This window comes from Carassius auratus, unplaced genomic scaffold (assembly GCF_003368295.1).
Source record: "Carassius auratus strain Wakin unplaced genomic scaffold, ASM336829v1 scaf_tig00005314, whole genome shotgun sequence".
Taxonomy (NCBI): domain Eukaryota; kingdom Metazoa; phylum Chordata; class Actinopteri; order Cypriniformes; family Cyprinidae; genus Carassius; species Carassius auratus.
This window is the reverse complement of record NW_020523646.1, coordinates 50,889-72,922: the sequence shown is the minus strand read 5'-3', so window position 1 is coordinate 72,922 and position 22,034 is coordinate 50,889. Positions and strand designations below refer to the sequence as shown.

Sequence of the window (22,034 nt, the reverse complement as noted above, 5' to 3'; positions counted from 1 at the left end):
TGTTCCCAGGATGCCTTGGTGTAGCAAGAGCCGCACTTGCATGGGATAAACACATTAAGCGCCCAGTTAATTAAAAGGGCCACACAGGTGACCTGAGACCTTGAGGGTTTGATTCTGCTGGTTACGGACTAGATACAGTATGCAATCAGGATGTGTGTGTGTGTTAGAAGGATGTGTGGTGAAATGGACTCTGTCTGTGATACTGTTGATGGGTAATTTAGGCCAAAGCATCTTGCTTAAATGAAAAGGAGGCTTGCTCAATGGCCATGATGCAGTCCGGGTTGACCCTAAAAATTTTAATAAATTTCACTGGTGTTTCTCAAATAGCTCCCAGTCTTTTTGACTCAAAGACCCCTAATCATCAAACAGTTGTCATTATTTGTTTTTAATATCAGTAATAATTTCTTATTTTAATGGCTTCAAGTCATCCTGTGTTTCCTTTTTTGCTTTGGTGCCTATTTGAGAACCACTTGTATATGATATTTAATTGTACATGCTCATTTCTAACTTGACACCCATTTACCAGTTTAAAATGCAAGTAATGTACTTAAATGTAATGGTTATTATTTTTTATTATTAAAAATAGTTTAGTAGACTCTTATTATTGGCCAGTAATTTTTGACTTATTGTTGTTGCCCACAATATTAATATTGGTGCATCTCTTTTATTTATTTTTTTAAAGCTTTGATCTTCCATTTTCATTATACTGAAAAAGGTGCATTCTGAAGTAAAGTGCATTCTAAAAAAAAGAATCTATTTGTGATCCATGGAAGAAAAAGGTTATATTGGTTTGGAACAACCCATGGGTTAGCTATCTCTTTAAAACACTAACTCAGAATGAAATGAGGCGCTGCTAAAAAGAACAACAATTTAAAGAGCAGCAATATTTATGCTTCTGCTGTCATGCACATTTGCTGACTGATGTTTGTACAGTATACAGTGAAGTTAATTGGATAGATGACTGCAAATTGCCTGATTAGCATTTAGTCTTCTTTCATTGAGCATTTGGACCTTCTTTGATTACAAACTGAAATAAGTTGTCACCGTAGCCTGCTGTGACTCCACTGCCTGACCTTGTTTGTTCAAGTTTGCCGAGGCAGGAATCCTGGACCGAGCGCTTCAGTGGCACCAATCTTTGGTCTGCAGGTCAGTCCAGTTGCTGTCCGGTAAGGTCAAGGGGTAGAACGATGTGACCTCATTATGGTTTCTAGTGCTGACATGGGGTTTGAATACTTTTGAACCCCATGCTTTCTGATGTCTGTGGACATGTGTGGTGTCTGGGCATGCGGTGTTGGGCTGATGACGACCAAACAGGAGTCAGGAGCCTGACTCCTGTTTTATGCAGGATTGGTGTAGACAGTGTTCGCTCTTTCCTTGAACTGTCTGTGAGGTCAATGAACAGAATTCAACACTTCAATGTGTTGACGTTTTTATCAAGTTGTAAAGTAGCCAGTATAGCCATTCATGCATGCCACTGTATTAGTATATTAAATGATATACTGCGGAAGAAATGTTGGATTGGATCTATTGGCTTTAGGCCTACTAGTTTGCTGGATTCTTTCATCCTCATACTTCACTGGTCCAATGCCAGTTTACATTTGTGCATTTGTGCTTCAGGCGGCATCCCACTGACTGGCGTGAGACGTTTCCCAGATGGTGTGTGTGCTCTGCTTTAATCTACCCTTCCCATCCGCTCACTTAAGACCTTAAGAAAACACACATAAAGCAGTGATTATTTAACTATACTTTTCTGTGTTGGATGAAACGTACATAACATTCATAATCAGAGTTTTTGGACTCCACTACTTACTTAAGATACAATACATCCAGAGCTTTGAGAAAATCTCTAGTAATTTGAACTGAATCTGAATTCATAAAGTGTGGTCTTTCAGATGCACAGTGGGCTTTGAACAAAGTGCACTAAAGGGTTACGCTTCTGGCCCCCAGTCAGTTTAGAAGAGAACCAATCTCACAAAAAGGGCACAACAGATCCACCTGTGAAATCTCTAAGAGCCATGACTGATTATGGACTGCTTTAAGATTGGAAAGCGTTTTCAAAACTCTCACGTTCGTGCATGCACACATGTATTTCTACAAGTTTTCTTAGCTGTGTTATGCCATCATTGCACATACCATTGAGGTGGTATGAATGCATGTAAACCAGGTTTACTAGTGCACCAAATTTGGAGGTCCTGAAAATGTAAATGTAAACTTTAAAAAACATTTAACAATACATTTCTACTAATTTTAATATATTATTATACAATTATTATTGAAATCTAATGTTTTTCATTTATAATGTTACAAAAGATTCTGTACAATTTTATTTTTTTATTAAAAATGCTGTTCTTTTAAACTTTCTGTTTTCACAAGAATATTAAGCGGCACAACTGTTTTTAACATTTGAAAATTTGAAAACATTTGAATTATGAATCTTATAATCATATTTTGATCATGTGACACTGAAGAATGTTGTAATGGCTGATATATTATTATTATTATTCCATATTTTGTATCTGAAGATGTTGTGGGGACTTCTGCCAATGCTGTGAGGAATCATTCTCAAAGTCTTGGGGTTTTGGTGCAGGCAAATACATATGATTTATAATAGTTTACTGTGATTATGCTTGATCAGTTCATATTTTGACCAATAAAAATCGTCCACAATGTCTCTGGATGCTTTGTCATTTTTTGCTTATTTTAGAGGAACATTTTGTCCCAGAAGTATAGCTAAGCAGGGAAGAGGAGAGGAGAAGGGAAATTGAAATTTGCATAATGAAGTTGGAACAAGTTGTTAACTCTGAGCTCTTAATTTAGATATCGTAATATCCTTCTTAAAACTGTCATTAGTACCCATTCTGGGTACGAACAAACAGTACGTATTGCTGTATTTTGAAAAGAGGTTATTTTGGTGCTTTAATCAGAAATTTGGCTCATTAATTTCTGTTTAGAGATCCTTCCTGTCTCATGGCCAGCACAGAAAAGGCTCACTCTTGCTGGTTCATCTCTCCACACCTATTTACCATTTGTATATTATGGTTGTGTTTTCAACCTTTCAGAGCTCTAAATCATCAGCACATTACAATCAAGGAAAGCTTGTACACAAGCTCCTTCTCACGTACCTCTAATTCTACACGCGTGTCCTTTTCTTTGGCTTGCCAAAGTGTGCTTCATTCACTCTTCCCAGAACCTATTCATGGAACCAGATCTCCATCCAGTGGCCATCAGTGGAACAGTTTTCCAGTCCGTCCTGAAGTAATCGGTGTAGAATGGATCAGAGGGTGACAAAAAACCATCCATATTGAGCCTGAGCACGTCAAACAAAACAGAGAGTGAAATGTTGGAGCTCCATTTTGGCTAGAGTGAGCTGAAGCTCTGCTCTTGACTTTCAGGCATCTCTTTATGCGTGTGGGCAATGGGCATAGTTAGATGTTTGGAGGGTTGAATAGTTGCATTGTGTGCCACTCAGAACAGGGTGAACGTTAAGCTGCGTTTGTAAGGCTGCCAGGCAGCTGTCAGCTTTAGCGCTAGCTAACTATCTCTCTCTCCTTCTCTCCCTATACCCCCAGTAAACAACTGGAACAAATCCTGTTTTATTGAAGTTTTGCAATGTGCAAGTAGTGTGTTAAAAAATGTTTACGTGTTTTTTTTATTTATTTTTTTGCACGAAAATATAGTAATTTAGTTAAAGCCTTTTTTTGTTGCAGTGTCTTTAAACGACCACTGTTCTGATTGTGAACTACGCCGGTACTTGAAGCCAACTGTTTATCAGAACCATCCAAGTTGCTGAATAATGAGTAGGAATTGATATGTAAATGTTAATGCATTCGTGATGTCACACCCGTTATAATAACACTTTTATTAATTTTCTTTTGCATTGTGGCACTGTTCCAATCCTTGTGAGCTGCCTTGTTTTTTACTGCATGCATAAGCCGCATCCCAACCAATATGGAACCTCATTAGTGAAAGATTTGGAAGCTCTACACATGCAGCATCATTAGTAGCGTAAGCGTGTTGAGTTGAGTTAAATATTCAATTTTAAATGTACTGTTGATTTTACTTTTAACAATATTTCTTGTATTTAGTGAATTTACTATTATTTTATCTCTGTGTGAGAAGAAAGCAAAGCGAAAAACATTGACCCACACATAGTAGTGGAGTCCAAAAACTCTGATTATGAATGTTATGTACGTTTCATCCAACACAGAAAAGTATAGTTAAATAATCACTGCTTTATGTGTGTTTTTATGCATATTAAAGTATCTCACAGATAGCTTAGTAACATTCTAGTGTCATACTAGGGAGACAATACGTCCTGCCATGAGATTTCTAGATTGTATAAAATGTTCAGGTTTTTTTGCTTTTTTTCCTGTTCTTTTCATACTCGCTGGAGGTAATGACTGAAAAGTACTTTGACCTATAACATATAATGTATGCAATAGCATGTAATCAACCAGTTGTGGCATGCGAGGAGGTGGAATCAACAGAGAACGGTCGAACCAATGCAAACTGTAGAGAGCATGTCAGTAGAAAAAAAAAGCCAAAACCCGGACATTTTAGGTAGTTTGTAAATTCTAGCCAGGACATTTGCAGGAAAAAGAGAACATTTGGTGACTCTTGGTGATAGGAATACATTATCGGTTCAAGTCACTATAGCTCATATTCTCTGTATACCTGTACTATCTTTTCTTATATAAACACATCCAAGTGAGACGATTATTTAAAAGGAGATAATGAAGGCCAGGACTCGAACAGCTGTTGAAGGCAGATGTGAATGTTATCCTTGCAGTGTTTGTAAGAAAGACAGACTGAATGTCTGACATACATGACCAGAGAGAAATTTAACTGGAAGATGATGTTGTGACATTTAATTAAAGTTACAAGGTCAAATTTCTTTTTAATGAATAATATGTATATTGTGATTGATTCTGTCCACTGATTGATGGATCCATCCATGATTTTTCTGAAGTGTGAATGTTTATTGACAGACGATTGTGTTATTGGATTAACCAATGAATTCAGTTGTGAATTGATGAAGAAAGATTGCCTCACTGATAATTGTTCTATATTAGTGTTGGTACTGTAGTGCTTTAAGATGTATCTTGTAATCTGAAGGGTGTCAGTTCAGTTTGAATGCTAAACGTGTTTTTTTTTTTTTTTTTTTTTTTGTGTGTGGTTCATGAACTAAAGCAGCGCTGTTAACATCACTGTGCCAGGAGCAAGTCACTTCTCCTCAGGTTGCTCCAGGGGGACTGAACCCTCCAGTCACTTTAGATAAGAAGGTGTCTGCTAAAACACTTAACTGTGTTGGACATAACAAGATCTTATTTGACTGTAATTCTGCGTTTCAGAGAAGAGCACATTCAGAGCACAAATCAGAACTAAATCATCTGTTCGCCTTGTCAAAAATCGCACTACCCCAAAGGTGTGCTCACAGCAAAGCTCAAATGTTCTCTGGGAAGAAATATCTGCAGAAGTGGGGAAAGACGACATTTCAGAATTAATCTTAATTACAGAATTAATTAGCTATGTTTGCCTGCTGCTGGTAGACAGTTGAGGTAATCGCAAGTGTCAGGCAATAATGAATGTTGAGATGGGAAAGGTTAGCGTCTTGTATCCTGGTTTGACCGAGAGGCTGATCAAAGGCATGTGTTGGGAACGTCTCACTCTTGCCGGCTTTTCATCAGTCAAAGGCCAGACATCAGTCGCATCAGTTCCAGATAGGGAGGATGCCATGGCAACTGCTGGGATGCTGTGAGGTGATGCTTTATTCTTTGCTCATATATGTCTATGTCCATATCAGCTGCATTATTTTGAGTTATATAAGGGGCTTTGTATGTGTGTGTGGGTGTGTGCCAATGTGTGATCTTATATACCTCAAAATGTCTGTAGAATCCTATTGGAAATTCTATCCAAATATTAATTTTCTTATATTAAAAAGCTTATTTCCTAACAGTACTGTTGAGATTCCTAATAGGATAAAAACCCTTGTTGGATATCAAAATGAATATAAAGGAAAATCTTTCAGCGGTTTTAAATCTGCAGCAGCTCCCAGAACAATTTCCTTTGACTGTCCCATGGCGGGACCTTGTTGAAGTTTCTTGTGTTCCATTACCAAAAGGGTTCTGATAAAGATTGCGCAATATCCAATAAGACTATAAGAAGTAAACAATAAGGACCGTAAAATCTTGTAGGAATTGATATTTTATCCAGTAGGATTTAGTTTAATTTTTACAAGATTCTTACTTGATTCCTTTGAAATTGGTTCCAAATTGTGATATCAGTTCCAGTTGGAATGCTGTGTGCATTCCTTTGCATTTGTGAGAGACATCCTCTTTTTTTTAGGTGTATGATATAATCTATGCAAGCTATATTGTCTGTGTCCAGTATTTGATTTCTTACCATGATAATGAACTATAGATTCCACACAAATTCTACATAATTACTTAATATTACAAATTACAACTGGATTTATATTGCAAATTATAAAATATAGTTACATGATGTAAAACAGTAATATTATGAAATATTACATTTTAAAATAACTTGGTTTTATTAACTTAAAAATGAACTTCTTTTTTATATAAAAAAATACCACAATTACTTAATTCGTATTGTATTATATGTATAATATAAACTAGATTGCATATATTTACTTTATTATCTTTGTATTTATTTTATTTTATTTATTCATTCATTCATTCATTCTTAAATATAAAATTGAGTTATGGTAAAAATATTATTATTACAATTAAAAGAAAAAATGATAAACAGATTAATTTTTATTATATATTTAAATGTGTAGTTTATTCCAAAGGGTAAAAGCTAAATGTATTTTATCTAAGTTTTTTTTTTTTTTTTGTGTGTGTGTGCACGTGTGTATCTTGTATAGTTATAGTTTAACAATAAAAAATATATTATTATTTAAGATCATATCAATACACTCTCTGAACAAAAATGGTGCTAAATAGCTCTAAAAGTGTTTAAGTGGCTCGTAATCATAGGGAAACCACTTTAAGTGCTATATAGCATCTATCTTTAAGGTGTTTTACAACACCTTTATCAAATGGTGCGGTGTAACTGGTATTTATTATGGCCCTTGTAGAATTTTTTTCTCAGTGGTTCTTATCTAGGTTGTCGTGTGTCTTTCCATATACATTTGGTTTGAAGAAACATTTGTTTTGGACACAATGTGTACCATATATCTCAAACGTATAATCTGTTGTGGGGGTCAGTCTGACTATGTCTGCAGCTAAGACAGATGAGAGTGAATGGGCAGCACACACAAGCGCTCCTCCAGAATGACTCACAGTGACACCAGTGGTGGAGCACAGGATCAATTGGCACAAAAGAGACTTCATTTCGTCAGACATTACCTGTAGTCATGGAGACAAGACACTGGCTAGTGGCTGTCATGTCCTGTAGTGTTGGTTTTCATGGATGTATGGCATTCAATTTGAGCACTGCAAAAATATAATTTTCCTTGACCAAGAATGTAAAGGCAGGTCTCTTCAATGGTGTCTTTATACAAACACACTCTCAAAATATGGTCGGTAGGTTAGCTGTAATGAGTGATAAGTGCTAAACTGCGTGAGCTTTTATTGTTAGCTGCTTGTTGTGCAGATTTTTAATTACACCAATTACAGAGAAGCCACTTTATTTCCAGGACGTTCTGAGCTTGACTATGAGTGGAAAAAGAGAGTGCCGAAAAAGCGACTACATGGAAATATAATGAAGTAAACAGGCCATTACTCTTTCCTGGTAGTTCTTCAGTTCTGCTCCTAAACCTAGTGAACTGCCTACATATAAATACGACTGTATTTATGGCATCATGCGTGTTCAAGAAGTCTTTAGGTAGAAAAGAAAACATTGTTTCCATCATACTTTGTTGTGCCCACTTTTGAAAGCTGCATACACTTTGACGGCATTCTGTTATTGTAGTCTCATGGCTCCTCATTAACATAAGCTTTGCTGAATTGTTAACAGTTGCTGTTGTTATCAGAAATTGCAGACTCATTGAAAATAAATTACTTCTGGATGCTTTGTCAAGGCAAATGCCTGTTACTGTAAACATCTCTTTATACAGTACAGACAAAAGTTTGGACACACCTTCTCATTCAAAGAGTTTTCTTTATTTTCATGACTATAAAAATTGCAGAGTCACACTGAAGGCATCAAAACTATGAATAAACACATTTGGAATTAAATATGGAATTTTATACATAACAAAAAAGTGTGAAACAACTGAAAATGTCATATTGTAGGTTCTTCAAAGTAGCCCCCTTTTTCTTTGATTACTGCTTTGCACACTCTTGGCATTCTCTTGATGAGCTTCAAGAGGTAGTCACCTGAAATGGTCTTCCAACAGTCTTGAAGGAGTTCCCCGAGAGATGCTTAGCACTTGTTGGCCCTTTTGCCTTCTGTCTGCGGTCCAGCTCACCTGGTCTGTACTGTATGCAGAGAAGGTGATCCCAAAATGCACTGCAATAAGTACACTCTCAGAAAAGGTTAAAAAAAAAGCTGTCACTGGGGCATTACTTTTTTTAAAGGAAATAATAGGTGCCGTTAAGGTACAAATATGTACTCTTTACTTACTCTTGATATGTAATTTTGTAGTAATGATATGCATGATATGCACCCCCCCCCCCCAGAATAGCACGATACAGAAGTGAATCTACTTCATCTCATTATATTGTATCCTGACCCCGATATACCATCCTGTTTACTGTCCATAAAGAGCTAGTATAACTGTATAATCTCAAAAATGCACTCTCAAAAAATAAAAATAAAAACCTGAGACTGTATAATGCTGAACAACCAAACGTTTTATTAACATTATGTACTGTACATTAGTATTTACACTAACAAAAAATACTCTGCCACAAGGAAACAAATCTAAATAAATGAATATAATAACCCTTTTCTATTATAAACACTATTTACCCTCCAGTACACTCACGTTTATGTTGACTGCAAGATTCCAAGTCAAGGTACAGGATCATTAACATTCAGTTACTTGCTAACGTAGCATTCTATCATCCTGGGTAACACATACTATCACCATTTAATACTATTTTCCACAGCACAATAAAACTGATTTTTTTTTTTTTTTACTGGCCTTTGTATGTGGCACAGAGACAGCCCTGGTAACTTACCATCGGCAGTTGTCAACATGTGCGCGTGCGCACACACACACCACCCGCTCCCTGCTAGTGCAAGCACAAAAGTAGTCCCGGCCTGCGCGTGTAGCCTGTCAAATACCCCGCCGCCAATCAAATTACAGCGTTTCTTGTACTGTTGTCGTGGCCGTTAGAATCGATCCAAATAGCAGTGCAAAGATACAAATAGCAGTTCAAAGGAGTTGCTAAATATTGGTGGGGACAAATTTGTCATCTCAAAATATTGATAGGGACTAGTACCTAGCGTCCCCCCCTAAACCTACGCCCATGCAACAAACAAATAAAAATTTTGATTAAAAATAAATACAGTTAAAAAGATATTTAAAAAAGTTTCAGACTTTAAAATACATTTTCTTTTTTTAAAAAAGAAGCATTATTTATGATCAGTGTTGAAAATAGATCTGTTGCTTATTTTGTGGAAACCGCAAATTTCAGGATTCTTTGAATGGAAAAATTTAATCTAAATGTCTTTAGTGTCAGTTATGATATTTATAATTTGTACATATTTACGTATGTATTTTTATGCTGCTTAGGTTTTGTAGACTCCTACAGTATGTTTTGGAACAGGGTTATCAAATCTATTACATCATACGAAATGGAAAAAGGGACTAAAGTTAGTTTGACGATTAATCAGCAGAAAAATGATCTCAGCAGAAAAATGTTTTTAGAAATATGCAGTGCGGGGGTAAAAGAGACTTCCTTCCCAAGCTTGCTATAACAGCTCATGGGAAACTCTGATATATATATGTGTATAGAGGATTAGACACTTTAATGACAGACATTACAGGGTCTCTCTGGCTTATCATCTGACCTCTTCTTGGTAGGAGAGTGTGTGTTCACTGCAGATTACTGGAGCTTTTGAAATGCCAGATCTGCCTTTTTGTCCGTCATTCTCTCCTCCTTGCCCCCCATACGTCCCCTTAACATGTTTTCTGTAATCCATGGCACCTGACCCACGTGGAGTCTCAGTGAGACTGTTGACATTTCAGATCAGGATTAGAGCGCTGCTTTAAAGATTACCCAGGTTGATGTTTGTTTGCTTTGCTCCTGGCGAGACAGAAGTGTGTTAGATGTAAGCAACCCATTTCATCTTCCGTGTACTCCGTCCAGCGAGTACGCTGGCATTCTCCAGATCCGTCTGTGTAGGGCACAGTTCAAATGAAAGATTAAAGCATGCGGTAAAACCGTCAGATAAGGCTTTGCAAGCTTCTGTCCTGAATGTGGAGATCTCTCTTGTTGGGTTCTATTAGCATTTCTGTAACATCTGAATTCCTCCACTGAATGGTGAACCCTTTGCTGATAAATAGAGGCTTGAATCTTCTGTACCACAGCAACAGGAATGCTATTTTAGCTTCGAGTTAGAGCTTGAAATCTCAATTCAATTTAATGAGAAGCTTCACAATAATACAAACGCAATAAATAGATGTCTTTTTCATACAACAAGATCAGTGTAGTCTAAATCTTGAACAAATTACTCATAAGAGGTGGTTGTTCGTGAAGCAGTCAAGAACTGAGAAATCAAAAGTCCTTTGATCTTTTGACATATGAGGTCATTGTGCTTCAAAATCATTCTGTAAGTTTCAGAACTCAAAACTTTCTCGTTAGTCTAAAAACAACTTGTATTGAAGCCAATCTCCCAAAACAACAGCTTGTAAAGCTTAACACATAATAAAATAAAAAGCAAAAATTACAAATAAGTCTGTAAGGAATGACTATACAAATTGACAATTGTATGGCAGGTATATTACAAAAAGCAGTTATGTATGTACGGTATATTATGTGCAAAATATAAGTGTACACTAAGTATGTGAGATAAAGAAGTGTATGCGTTTATAAATATTAATAGTGTAGTGTACTGTGTTCCACAGTCATTATCAATTGTTCATTAGATGGATTGCTTGAGGGAAGAAACTGTTCCTGTGTCTGGTCGTTCTGGTGCTCAGTGCTCTGTAGTGTCGACCAGATGGCAACAGTTCAAAGAGTGAGTGTGCTGGATGTGAGGGTGATTTTACTGGCCCCTTTTGCTCACTCTGGATAAGTACAGTTCTTGAATAAAAGGGAGGGTTGTACCGATGATTCGCTAAGCAGTTCGGACTACCCTCTGTAGTCTTCTGAGGTCAGATTTATAAGCTGAGCTTAACCAGACAGTTACTGAAGTGCAGTTGATGCATTCACTGATGATAGAGAAGAACTGTTTCAGCAGCTCCTGTGGTTAAACTTCCGCAGCTGGTGAAGGAAGTACAATCTCTTCTGGGCCTTTTTCACAATGGCGTCAATGAGAATGTCCCACTTCAGGTCCTGAAAGATAGTGGTGCCCAGGAATCTGAATGACTCCCCTGCAGTCACAGTGCTGTTCATGATTGTGAGAGAGCAGGGGGGTTTCTCCTGAAGTCCACGATCATCGCCACAGTTTTGAGCGTGTTAACCTCCAGGTTGTTGAGAGTGCACCAGACAGCCAGCGCTTTAACCTCCTGTCTGTAAGCAGACTCTTCACCGTCCTGAATGAGGCCGATGAGTGTGGTGTCGTCTGCAAACTTCAGGAGCTTGACAGAGGGGTCCTTAGACGTGCAATCATTAGTGTACAGGGATAAGAGCAGTGGGGATAGAACACAGCCCTGGGGAGCTCCGGTGCTGATTGTACGGGGGCTGGATGTGAGTTTGCCCAGCCTCACTAGCAAAAATGTCACTACACACAAGTGTGAATAACTTTTCATTACCTTATCACTATTGCTTTGTCTGTTATTACCGATTGTTTGATATGTACTGGGTATCTATGCATTTTTAATTTAATTGACAACAGCATCCATTCATGAAGGATGTAGGCTGTCAAACATACACAACTATTATCCAATCATAGCAGTGGGCGTTTACTTCTACAATAGACACGCCTATTCAAACAGAACGTTCATTGAAGGGGATCAAAACAGTGGCGTAGCGACGGGTGTGCCAGGGTGTGCCTGTGCCACCACAGTGGCAGCTGGCACACCTAAAATCGATGCAGAATAATTTTTTATAGTCTCAATAAAAAATGTTTACTAAACTTGGGCTATTGTTATTTAGTAAGAATATTTTATATATAACCGTTTCACGCGTAAATTACAAATATTTTAACTGACCCCTTGTTTCCTGGCGACGCGTCATGATTGTCACTTGACACAACGCAGCCACGAACAGATGTATCGGTATTCGTTTTATTTAAACCTTTATAAATTATCTTGATCTATAACTAGATGAGCGCTGCAGTTCAGAGTCCTGTCAGCCGGATTTAACACAGAGCACTTGAGCAGTTTCTTCCGAAATACATGAAATTAAGTGGCTGTTGAACTGGACGAAGAATAGAGTAAACTTTATTGTTCTGCTATGTGTGTCGATATATGAATAAAACACGTCTGCAAATTACATTAGTTTTTGCTGCTTCCATGGACATCAGTGTGTATTTTACAAACTACCAATGTATTGTTTTACTAGTGATTATGTATATTTAAATGTATGAAACCTAAAATAAACATTATGTGGTTGAAAACACTGCATATTAATTGTGATATATGACAAGCGCTGAGCGCGTCCGTCTCTGGCTCAGTGCCAGCCAACGCGTGAAAGCTGTTTGAATCAGTGTTGCCAGATTGAAAATGTCCAAGAATCGTACCAGAAGTTCAAAATTATCGTATTTGGAAGAAAATTATCGTACACAAGTCAAAAGAGTTATTAATCTATTCTAAAACAACAACATTTTGACACAACCTGCAAATTACCACAATAGATAACGTAGATAACAAAAGCGTAGGCCATTGTTGGACCGAAGCAGTGAGACAAAATACTATCCCATTATTTTCAGTGACTGTCTCCGTCGCGGCGAATATTAAAACATATTAAAATGATTTTTAAAACTTGCTTTGTTTCTTCAATTGAATAAGGAATTTAGCTGTTGCTGCGTGTTGCAGTCTGAGCCGCTGTCACCGGAAGACTGCGTGTTGCCAGATGTTGAAGGGGTTCTGGGTATTCGCATCTAATGCTCGTTGGCTTTAAAGCAGGGCACTCTCCTGCATTCTTAACACACCCTCAGGTGCACACAAATGCATTTAGAGTGTCTGTACTGAGCCGATTTCGTGTATGTACGAGTAAAGAAGCCCTATGACTGCAACTACCATCATTCAAATTTTCATAAAATTCTGAAATTATCGTACATTACGGGATTTTTTCACATCGTACAGAGGTAAAAATTATCGTATAAATACGATATTTATCGTACGTCTGGCAACACTGGTTTGAATCTGGCAGTTCTGTGATGCCACTGAACGTTCTAAATCATACTCTCAGGGGCACAGAAATAAGAATCCAATATATGGTGCAATAATGGTAAAAATTTTAAAATGCAATTTACTTTTTTTTTTTTTTTTTGTTAAAATATATCTGCCGACATTGGGACTGCTAACCAATCAGCAAACAGCAGCTGACTGTGACCCCAGCAGTCTATGATATAAACAGATAATTTTTGATTGCACATTGCTAGATAGCAAGCAATATGTCGCAGAGCTCCTTTCTTAATTTTTTTTTTAGCAAAAAACCTTGGCTTGATGAACAGCAATGGACACAAGGCCTTGACGTTGAACCTGATGAGGATGTTTCTCCCTCCCTGGACCCCGGGCCCAACATCAACAGACAGTGTTGCCAGATTGGAAATGTCCATGTATCGTACCAAATGTTCAAATTTATCGTATTTGGAAGAAATTATTACATTTAACAATTAACTACATTCTGACACGACCTGAAAATTACCACTAGGAGTATGGTTGGACGGAAGCAGTGCGACAAAAATACTATCCCATAATTTTGCTCAGTAGTCTGACAATAAATGTGGCACACCCAGATTTTCTCTTTTCTGGCTACGCTACTGGATCAAAACAGGATAGAAAATTGCCTATTACTTCTAAATTGTTTTAGATGTAAAAACCTTGAAAATGGACCTCAGAGAACAGTTATAAAAACAAAAAACAAAAAAAAACAAAGGCAGTTCATGACCCCTTTAATGAGTCTTCGTTGAACTCAGTAGTTATCGTTTGAACAAGCCTACAGTAACTACATTTAAAATGCAATTTATTTCTGTGATGGCAAAATCATTACTCCAGTCTTCAGTGTCACGCAATCCTTCAAAAGTCATTCTAATATGCTGATATGTTGCTCAAGAAACATTTCTCATCTATGTTGAAAACGTCTGTTTGTTTTTTTTAAATCCGTGATGCCATTTTTTCAGAATTCTTGGAATATGGTTTAAAAGAGCATTATTTAAATGAGAAATCTTTTGTAACATTATAAATGTATTTGCTGTCACTTTTGATCAGTTTAATGCTTCCTTTCTGAATAAAAGTACATTTATTAAAAAAAAAAAAAAACAATTATTCTGTACCACAACTTTTATATGGTGGTGTAATGTACTAGAATTGCAACCAGATTTGTTTATCTCATATGATTCCCATCGACTCCTTGTGTACACAAAGATCTTGTTGAGAATGTGTGATGCAAGTATAAACTGATATTTTCATAGGATTACAGAGTTTACAGTTGTCATTAAAGTTCTTCCAGATTCTGCAATTGGATTTATTTATTTGAATTGGAAATCTATGTAAACGAGCATTAATCACATTGTATCTTTCTCACTATCTCCATCTCTCTTTCTCTCTCTCTCTCTCTCTCTCTCTCTCTCTCTCTCTCTCTCTCTCTCTCTCTCTCTCTCTCTCTCTCTCTCTCTCTCTCTCTCTCTCTCTCTCTCTCACACACACTCACACACACACACACACACACACACACACACACACACACACACACACCTTCCACATCCCCCACATCTGTTTGCTCTTTAATGTATATTTGTGACCTAAACTTGGCCCTCGCAAGAACTCAAATAATAATCAAGGCCTCCGATGTTGTGAAATTTACAGGCCACTCTGTGTTGCATAGCAACAGGCAGTGCAACACTGAGTGAGAGAGAGGTGATGCTGTGTGTGAGTGATCCGAGCTCTGTGTGAAAGGCTGAAGTGTCACAGAATTGATCTCTTTCATTCGGTCATGCAGAAATGCCCTTATCTGACCAGGTCAGCCAACAACCACAGGCTTTTATTTATTTTTTAATTTATATTTATGAGCAGTTTTATCTTTCAGCATTCTATGGCAATTCCCATAGCTGTTGTTGTAGCCATTTTTCAGAATCTTATCAAATGCATCCATCAACAGCTCAAACTTAACTTTGTCCGTCCATAGTAATGTTCTGGCATTGAATCTGTATGTTTTGTTTTGTTTGTTTGTTTTTTGCCCAATTGAATGGTTTTCTTCTTTTCCAGAGTCAGATTTGGTTTCTCTTTGATACTCTGTCTAAAGACCAGTGGCATCTTAGAGACTTTTCTGTTTCAGATAAAGCTAATGTTTGGTTTGCTCTTTTCAGAGAATCTTCTAGCTGAGCACCAGCAAGGCATCTGCTTCTCAAACTAGATGCTCTGATGTACTCGTGTTGTTGTGCATCTGGGCATTCCACGTCTCTCTCTCAGTCTTGGTTAGATCCAGTTTTTCTTTTGTCAAAACAGTAGTGTGTGGAATGGCCTTTCATCTCTCAGAAGAACAACAGAGCAATGCATTTCCAGGAAAAAATGGGTTTGTGTGTGGCCAGAATTTAACTTAAAAGTATGAAGTGACTTGCAAAAATGCTTGGAAGTGTACTCCATAATACCTACGGGCTAAACTGAAGCTTTCACACTTCAGCGACTGTACCAGATCATTATAAGGATTGGAGCGGAGTATTGGCTGCTTAAAATGGGCCTTTTACATTTTATTTCTATATTATAGAATATTAAATTATTCATTTTGATTTGTAAAATCTTAAATTAAAATTGTTTAAATTTATAATATTTATTTGTAATTTAAAACAGAATATATATATATTTTTTATATTTACAAATAAAAATTATATTTCTTTTAATTCACAGTAAAATGAATTTACAAAAAAAAAAAATTTATATTACTTATTACTTTTATAAGTAACCTTCATCCTAGAATTGTGATTAGTGAGGGTTGTAGAGGTAAGCCCCAATTTCAGACCATATCATTATTTCGATATGTTTACAGCGTCTGCTTAAGTGCATTATAAAAAAATTTTTAACATTCAGCATCACGGTATTGTTGTAATTTACATACTTTGACTCCCATTTAACACTTTATTCTCAATTTTCTAAAATTTATGAGGCCTGTTTTGGCATACCTTACAGCCTCCAAGATATTTGTATTCAAATAAGAGCTTAATATATTTTAGGGGCATAAGGAAGATGATAAGAAAATACATTATTCATCATCAGTTTAGTTTAATAGGATTGTGAAATATTTATATTTTTTTCATATAACTGAAAACGGGAACAAACTGTCAATTTACCCGTTTCGCAGACTCTACGCAATGTTAACGTATCATTACTGCGGATAACAACCTGCTTGATATACATTTTTCTGTGCAGCATAATCAGATGATGGATTTAAACTTTCAGAGCCATTAGAAATGCATATTACAACATTCCCTTTAATATTTCCCCACATTCTCCATGTATAATAATGTCTCACTTAGCGAAAAAAAAAAAAAATCAATTACAAAAGCATTACTGAACTAATTTAGCTAGTAATTTATATTTTACAAATAAAATATGCGGTAGCTATAAATTAGGGGTCATTGAGGTTGTTCTTATTACTTTCAGATGGATTGTAATGAATTAGTGTTAAGTAACTCGTTTTTACTTTTTACTGTTGATGCTACAGACATGAACGGTACTTTCAAATTGTTTGTTGAATCAAAGGCAACAGATAATGTGGTTGCACTTTATTTTACAGTACGTGTACTAACATGTACTTATAGTGTACTTACAATGTATTTATCTAAAAAAGATCTGGTAACACAAGGTAACTACATGGGGTAGGGTTAGGTTTAGGGGTAGGTTCAGGGTTAGTACCTAGTTATTACATAGTTATTGTAATTACTATAATAAGTTCATAGTATGTACATGAGGAACAGGACTGTAAAATAAAGTGCTACCGATAATGTGGTGAGAAGACTGAATGGAAAAGCCTGCTTAATTGGTTTGGTTCTGGTTTCTAGCAGGTCCAAACTGGATATTATCATTGATTGGTCAACCACCCACCATCTTCCAAAAACCAGCTATAACCAGCTTTTATATTTCAAATCATGAAAGAGGGACTTAAACAGTATAAAGTCATAGATTCTTATAGGGTCAGACAGTAAACATCCTCCTAGAATCACCTAAGCAACTATCCACAAGCATCCAGCCTAGAATAAGGCCATAGTGTTGATTCACAAAAATCTTCAGAAGAAATTAAGAAATTTCTACGTCTTCCTCTTGAAAAATATTTGAAAAATGTTATTGTTTTCTTAAGAACAAAATAATGGGTTTTGGTTATCGATGCCAGACTCTAAAAACTAAGTGGAAAACTTGATAAAAAGTCGCCTTTTCACACTCCCTGCAAATTACTGAAATAATCATTAATATGTATTATATGTAGCTAGTGTTATGTTGTAAAGCTTAATATTTGAATCAACAGAATAAATACCTTTGGGGATTTTACACAAGCTGGTGGTAATTTGAAAAAGTTATTTACAGTGATTTTTTTTTTTTTTTTTTTTTTTTTTTTTTTGGGAAGACTCTTTTTAATGATTTGAATTCTTGCAATCTTACGAGGGGTAAAAATTTTTTTTTCTGAAATAAGAACAGCAGTTAATTATTTTATTCTTAAGAATGTTCTTAGAATCTTGCCCAAGGACATCAAGAAGGGGGGAAAAAAAACATCTCAGATAATGTCCTACACAAGTATCTGCTAATATTCCTTTTTTTTCATTAGGGTTAATGTTCCCTTTTTGCTCTGAAATAACCAGCAAATAAATACAGACATCCATTCAAACAGGGACTGATGATGACAGTGGTTTATTCATCGGGAGTTCTTTTTATTAAACACTGGCAAACTCGACATCACTGTATCACAGAGAATCTAAATGAACAGTTCTGAGGAGTCACTGGCTTTTGTGTGCAGTGATCTCAAAAACACTCCCCACGCAGACAAAAAAAAGACAAAAAACAGTCTGGTCCTCCACCTTCCCCTGCTGAATTCTTAATAATGGTGTACATATTGCTGAAATTGCACCCTGCGCTTGTATATATAACGTCTCCATAAAATTAATTTAGTAAAGACGACGCAGCCATCAAAGAAACGTCCGGCTTATTCATCAGGGGACAATGTGGAAACTAATTTCCCAGAGGTTGCCACACTGGCTGTCTTTGTGTCAGTTTTTCCGATATGCTTGTGTCATCACTGCGCACACAAAATTAAACCGGTGACTGGCAGTTTTGATGGCTTTCATTGAGCCCACCTCGTGCACTTTGCCTTTTCGTGTGTTTCGAGCATAAGAATTGAAGGCGCTTATTATATTTGTGAATAGTCCATTATGTCCAGGCGAGCATTCGGGGCCGTGCTCAGGGGCCCGTTCTGTTTGTCACACAGGGCCTGTTTTGATTGATGGCCGTGGTTTGTCACAGCTGGAAAGAAGGTGGAAGACTTGGGTGGTAAAAAGAAAGCGATGCACCACACAGAGCTCTGCAATTAAGCTGTTTTCGTTCTGTTAATTAAAAGCAAATTAGTCTCCGCAACAAGAGGAGCTGTCTTCTCCTAATTGCCAACCAGCATTGCCAGGCATGAACCTGTTGTTGAAACGTTCTGTCTTTTCTTACACTTTCATTTTCATTCTTGCAGGGTCGACGGGGGAAGACAGGAGAACCAGGGACTCCAGGACCCCCGGTAAGAATTACAGTTTATAGTATGTGTAACATTTGACAAGAAAATTACCAAAAGTGAAACTTGGTCGCTTTGAAAAGCTGAATGGCCTTTTCCAACCAATCATGATCTTGGGAGTGCAACAGGAGAAGAAAATGAAAATTAATTCAAAATATATTCTCAGTAATCCAACATTGTTATTATTTTTCTAACAGTTTTTACATGAATTTGCAAAGACCCCACAAAGTATTTCTATATACAAGTGTGCATTTGCTTTATTCCCGCCTGCCTGATTTGATATCTTATTATATACAGTAATACAATGAAATTCAAAAATAGTTTCTAGTGTCCAATTACTCTTTAGAGGCTCTGCATCTTGTTTTAGACATATCTTGATATTTTTACAGCTCAGGAATTGATTTGATCCGCATTAGCAAATAATAAACGAAGTGGATTGGTTCTGAGGATTTAGTTGTATTAAATTAGTGCAGAAAATCCCTATTAAATAAATCAAAAAATAAATAACTTCAAGTTTGATACCAGATATTTGATATATATGAGCATTAATATCAAGCCCACACAGAATGTGTTGCCGCAAAGCTCTGCAGAAATCTCCACATATTTCTATGCCTGTCATTCAAAAAGTTTTAAACCCTTAGTGTTTTTTTCATAAGTTTATTTCAGCTACTAACAAGTGTAGTAACTCTATTTTACCATATTTAAATCCATGCTCCAGCATTCTGCAAATTTCTCCTATCACTTGAAATGTAAAGTCTAGATGGCCGAAAGTATTTCAAGTTTAGAAATGTTTTTGTTCCCAAATGCTGTTTAAAATGGTTCATTTTAATAAAATGGAATTAGAATATAAATAAATGTTAAATTGATATAAATACATGTAGGTTTTGAAATGCAGCTCATTTTTACCATTTAGTTTATATCATTTCTCATTTCCTTCCCCCGCTATTCGTTTCAGATTCAGAAAGCATAACTGTTGTCATAAATCTGCTTCAAAAGCAAACCAAATTTGTCATTGTGCATAATGGACAGATACCTGCTGCTATATTAATCCCCCTCCAGATGAGTTTTCTTGGTTTATGCGTTGGTTCAATTGAAATCTCCATCACATGCGCTGTTTAGCTCAACGTTTCAAATTACGATTTCAAGCAGCCCAGAGGGCCATATTAAGAGCAGTCCCATGCATAAGTGTTATTGAAGATCCTAATGAGACTCTCAAAGGGGCCCTATTTTACTGCTTGAATAATAGTCATCTCTTCAAAGCTGTGGCATCAGTATGGAAATGTCTGTGACATAAAAATCACACACACACACACACACACAATCTTCAGGCTTTGAAACCTATGTTGCATCATACATTTCTGGCATTTTTACATTGCCTTTGGCTTTGTGGTTGTACCCACATATGTAGAACAGTGTAAGTTAAGTGGAAAATGAGTGATTAATAGATTGCTATACTGAGTGAAGAGGAATAAAGGAATACTTCTCTACATAATAGAATTCAAGAGAGTGCAAATAATGCCAGAATTTCCAAGACCATTTGACTTTTTTTTTTCTTCTTTTTTTTATAGACTTCATGGTTGCTCTGTTTTTCACACAAAGCCATCATGTTGCTACAGAAGAACTTGATGTATCATATGGAACACATTTATGTATCATTTATATGATGTTTTAGACTCAGTTCATTGTAAATGCATTTTCTAGAAAGCAAATATGGCTGAGTTTTCATTTTTGGTTCTGCTGTATCTTTAAAGATTAAGTAAGCTGTAAACCGAATAACAAATACTACCAGATCTGCTCTGCATACTAACAATGTCTGACCGTTTAGTTTCACACATTCCATTACAGGAAAGTTATAAAATGGTGGACGCAATCATAAGTGTCGGGAGGGAAGAGGTTGTGACATTTTTAAATGGCAGTGTCTAGATAATTTCCATGGCATGTGCCAACCTTGCTTCTGTCCTCGGGAGCTGGCATTTATGAGTGGCCTGTCGTCTGTGGTGTTTGGGAGGAGGAGGAGGAGGGCCTCGGGCAGCACAGACATCCTCCCCCAGCCTCGAGGTGTCGAGGAATGCCACGTGCAGTCCAGGAGGCCCTTATCTATCTGGATGTTTAGTTGAGCTGATGTGTCTAGTGACCTTTGTCAAGGACATTCACAGGTGTTGTTGCTCCAGTCGTGGGCGACAGAGGCTAATACGCAGCGAATGCTGTCCTGGTTGCTGGGTCAGTCAGTTAAACCCGAATTTACATTTTGTTTTGCAAATGGGTTTTGATCAAAAAATCTTCCTTGCCCAAGACATTTTGAAATGAGCTTCCAAATGCAGGTGTAAGTGATTTGATTTACTTTAACTGAGATTTATGTCTTCAACACAGGGTCCACCTGGAACATGCGATGCTGAAGCGGTTAAGGTAAGATTGAGCTGTTTTTGAAAATTTAAATGTGATCATTTAATATTTTAAAAGCAAAAACACTTTAAGCCATTCGTAGGTTGGAAAGAGTAAACACTGTGGCACTTTCAAAACATACATAGCAATGTTTAAGCAGCCTGAGCAGCATTGGGGATGGCATTTTGATTTATTTTTTTATTTTTTAATCAGAAGTAGACAGGAAAGTGTTCAGGACTGACTGAAAAATTGTCATTATGTGGTTCTGTTTGGTGACTCGAATGGTTTTAAGACGACTACATGTATAAAAAACATTTACTTTTTTTGTAAGTTGAATATTTTTATTATCAAAGGCCGTGTCATTTAAAGGGTTAGTTCACCCAAAAATGAAAGTTCTGTCATTAATTACTCACTATCATGTTGTTCCAAACCTGTAAGACCTCTGTTCATCTTTGGAACACAAATCCTGATATTTTTAATGCATCCTGTGAGCTCTCTGACCCTCCCAGACAGCAAGTGTCCTAACATGATCAAGGTTCAGAAAAGTAGTAAGGACATCGGTAAAGAAATCTGTGTGACATCAGGGATTCAACCATAATTTTACAAAGCTACGAGAATACTTTTTGTGCGCAAAAAAAAAAAAAA

General features: G+C 36.7%; 1 protein-coding gene across 1 annotated transcript in view; it reads left to right on the top strand.

Moving 5' to 3' along the window:
- Nucleotides 1–22,034, top strand: part of LOC113070802 (collagen alpha-1(XIX) chain-like) — an 89,738-nt gene that overhangs the window by 19,446 nt on the left and 48,258 nt on the right. Inside the window, exons 6-7 of the mRNA XM_026244247.1 lie at nucleotides 18,969–19,013; nucleotides 21,378–21,413. The gene's annotated coding sequence lies outside the window, so the exon portion shown is untranslated. The remainder of the gene's footprint in view (nucleotides 1–18,968; nucleotides 19,014–21,377; nucleotides 21,414–22,034) is intronic.